The sequence below is a fragment of the Papaver somniferum genome, unplaced genomic scaffold (assembly GCF_003573695.1).
Source record: "Papaver somniferum cultivar HN1 unplaced genomic scaffold, ASM357369v1 unplaced-scaffold_131, whole genome shotgun sequence".
Taxonomy (NCBI): Eukaryota; Viridiplantae; Streptophyta; class Magnoliopsida; order Ranunculales; family Papaveraceae; genus Papaver; species Papaver somniferum.
The window spans coordinates 2,775,748-2,779,387 of NW_020622270.1; the positions used below are offsets into that span (position 1 = coordinate 2,775,748).

Consider the following 3,640-nt stretch of genomic DNA (forward strand, 5'->3'; position numbering starts at 1 on the left):
TTAAACTCAAACTTGAGAATTCCACATTCATTCATTCATTTTATCCATTGGGTTTAAAATTACACAAAAAAAAAATGAAATTCTGGTTCAAGATAATACATGTCCAAGCTAGCCAGCTAGTAAGTTCTAACAACAAGATGCTAAACTAATAGAAAATAAGCTAAAAACAACATGTTAAACAACAAAACGATAAGCTCCTCCGATGACGATGAACTTAGGAGACATCTTGTAGCTTATGGTTGCTTATATGACCCTTCAGTGGATAATGAACCTGCAATGTTCCAAACAAATATGAATCTCAAATAACATATGCTTGATACAGGACATATGCTAAAGACAAAAGAAAATAATTAAAAAAAAAGATTGACATTGATAAATAGGATTCACCTTGATCTCCACCATTACCGTTTCCATCATGGTAACCAGTAAGGTGCACTTTACAAGGATGCTTTAGTTGTTTGATACTCCTTCAGCTTAAAACATACAATGTTGTACACAGAAATAGAATGTCATAATGGCATCAAAATCTAAGCGTGATATTATCAAGACGAGTTGCATCGAAATATATTTCCAAGAAAACTTTTACATTATGAAGTTCAGAATCTAAGTATGAAAACTGAAGTAACCATTGCAATACAAACACATAATGAAACTCATGCAAGTAATCATTAATCGGAAAAATGCCAACACTTGGGTACCTCTAAGGACTAAAGATTCACATTTTAACAGAATTATGAACTCGCAAATCTTTAATATAATAAAATATGTTTAATAGGATACACCAAACTTGTGCCATTTAGAGCACCAGGTGCAGGTTGGTTGAATAAGGCTACAATGACTAACAAGATGATAAAATCTAAGCAAGTACAATTAAGGCTCTAGCTAGGTAAAGATTAAGATGGAATTTTAGGCACATAACTTACTGTTTATCATTGAGATTTCTGCTGCTTATGTAGACTCTTGTCACTTGTCACTCCACAATGTCCAAGTGTCTTCTCCTATTACGATTTCCTGCAATGGAAACTATCTGGTATTAGTAAACATAACAAGAATACACACTATATGCGAAACTTGCAGAACTTTAAACGCTACCAGTCAAGGACAAGCTATTCACCTATACCAATAATCATTGTTGTAGGTACAGGCAGTATCCATGGTACTTGTCCAAATGCAGGAACTTCGAACCACCTGGTACACTGTACACAGTAACCCCAATGTGGAAGTGTACAATTCATAAGCATCAGATTAAAGGGTATAAAAGATTGAAAATCTAACCGTTTGCACGAGATGATTATGGTGTTGTAAGCCTTGGAAGTGGCTGCTCATTGCGATGGCCTTCTGAGTTCAATGAAAATGTGGTGAACCAGGTACCTTGTCGTAATCGTATTTCTTGGCCTCGACTTCCTTCTCCTCCTTACTTTGGGATCATCACTTTCCTTGTTTGCCTCAGATGTTGCTACATCACTCTGCAACCAGAATATGACACTAACCATGAGAATGATTCTGCTTATCCTAAACCAACATGCCTATCCATATGTAAAAGTGGAAAAAATCTAATAACAAGCCCTAAATACTCATGCTTGATACAAGATATAAGATAAAGACAAAAGAAAAGGGAAAAAAAAGATTCACATTGGTAAATAGGATTCACCTTGATCTCCAACATTACCGTTCCCATCATCGAAACCAGTAAGACGCACTTTACAACCACAACTCAATAATTTAAAAACAATTTCATCTTCCTCCTCATCAAACATCAAATCCAAAGGAATCGATTCTATCAACCTTGCTCAAGGATTTTCACATCGAGGAACTTGTCAAAAATCTCAGCTTGTGAACAAGTTAAAGTATAAAAAAGTTCACATGATGCAAATAACATTCCTTACAAATAGTAAAATATTGAACTAAGCTATAAGATGTGAAATATGTTGCTTGTGTGCACACTTACCTATTATCAAATTCCTGTAATAAAGATCCAGAAAAACATTCACACGGTATAAGCTAAGGATGTTTAGGCATCAGATATGAATATTTATCATGATTAACATACAAAGACCTTAACTTTTATCAGAATTGGGCACTAAGAACAATGCTTTGTCTCATAATAATTATAATTCCACTAGATAATTATCTTAACTGTGTTAATCAAAAATTGGAAAAGACTACTAATTTATGCATTAAAAAGGAAAAAGAAAAAACAAGATTTGCAAAGTTTTCGATAAACTGCAATTTAATGAGGTTTAGGGTTTACACAGATCATTCATTCTCTAAAATCATTCACTGAAAACAAAAGAGAGACCTTAAATCCATGGTAATGAAATAATAAAGGTTAAAATTCCATACATAACTTATCGAACCGTAAGAAAAAAATACCAAATTAACACTGACTAGAATGCCATATCAAATGATGATGCTATAACAAAAGTTCAATCGCATACTAATTTTGAGCACAATCATCGCAAATAAAATATGCACCATAACCCCAATTCCTCAAATACTTAGCAAAAAAGACAGACCTTGAGGAAAATTAACATCATTCACATTATAAGTAATCAAAAATGGGTTTCATAAATGAGTAAAAAAGACAGACCCAAGAAATAGGTGTTGTAGCTAACTAAAATCAATACCGAACTTTTGATAATTTAACCTTTGAATTGGAGATCAAATCTCTAATTACACACAGATTTCGTAGTAGTTCAAAACTGGGAATTATTAAATGAAAAAAAAAACCAGAATCGCATCTTCTTCACCACTATAACTACTATTGAAATAATAAACACAATCAACACCATATAAAACCTAAAAACCAAGAGAGGCGTAAATGAGTTTCACCTTAGCATTAGGAGCAAGGTGAGCCATCAAACTAGCAGCAACATTTCTTGAGTTAAACTGATAGTTGAGTTGATTATAAGAAGTACAGTAATCCCTACGAAATCTTGCCAATCCGGTTGTCTACCCTGCAAGAAAACCCCAAGTAGTAGTAATTAACACACAAGACAAATCCAAATCCAAATATGACCACAGAAAGAAAGTAGTACTAATGGAAAACATATACAGATTACTTACTCCTCCATAAGTAAGACCTATATCCATAATAGCTGCTGCCTCCATTACCCACGACAACGGATTCCACATAAACGATAAGAGCTTCAACAACTTTCTCTCTTACACACCAAAACAAAGATTAAGCAAAAATAAAAACTCTAGATGAAACAAAAAAAACGGAGAGGAACCCAATCAATAATACCTCATTCTCTTCGAGTTTGTTGTAACCAAACACCGCTAATAGTTGTTGAGCATCTTCATTAGAAAGCCCTCGTTTGTTACATCTCAAACTTTCAAGCACTTCTTCAATAGGTATCTCCTCCTGAAATATCAAAATGATGAGTAAGATTAGCCCAAACAAAGTGGGAAAGAAAGGAAAAAAGAAACAAAACCAATTAACATAATTCTAGTACTAATGAAAATTTCAACATAAACTGCCACCCAAACTAAAACAACATAAAATCATGAAATCAAAAAATCCCTTATACCCCAAATTGAAGAACCAAAATAAGTAGTGTAACTGACCAACTTCTGCTTCATCACCACCACCACACCATCATCATCAGGAATCATTAAAGAAGTAAACCGCAACCCT

The 3,640-nt window shown here is 33.8% G+C and overlaps 1 long non-coding RNA gene across 1 annotated transcript; it reads right to left on the reverse strand.

The window, feature by feature from the left end:
* Positions 1–1,146: 1,146 nt before the first annotated feature.
* On the reverse strand, positions 1,147–1,743 carry LOC113332485. Its single transcript, XR_003351536.1, has 3 exons — positions 1,652–1,743; positions 1,276–1,466; positions 1,147–1,188 (listed from the first exon to the last, which is right to left on the reverse strand). It is a non-coding gene; the product is annotated as an uncharacterized LOC113332485 (long non-coding RNA).
* Positions 1,744–3,640: the final 1,897 nt, after the last annotated feature.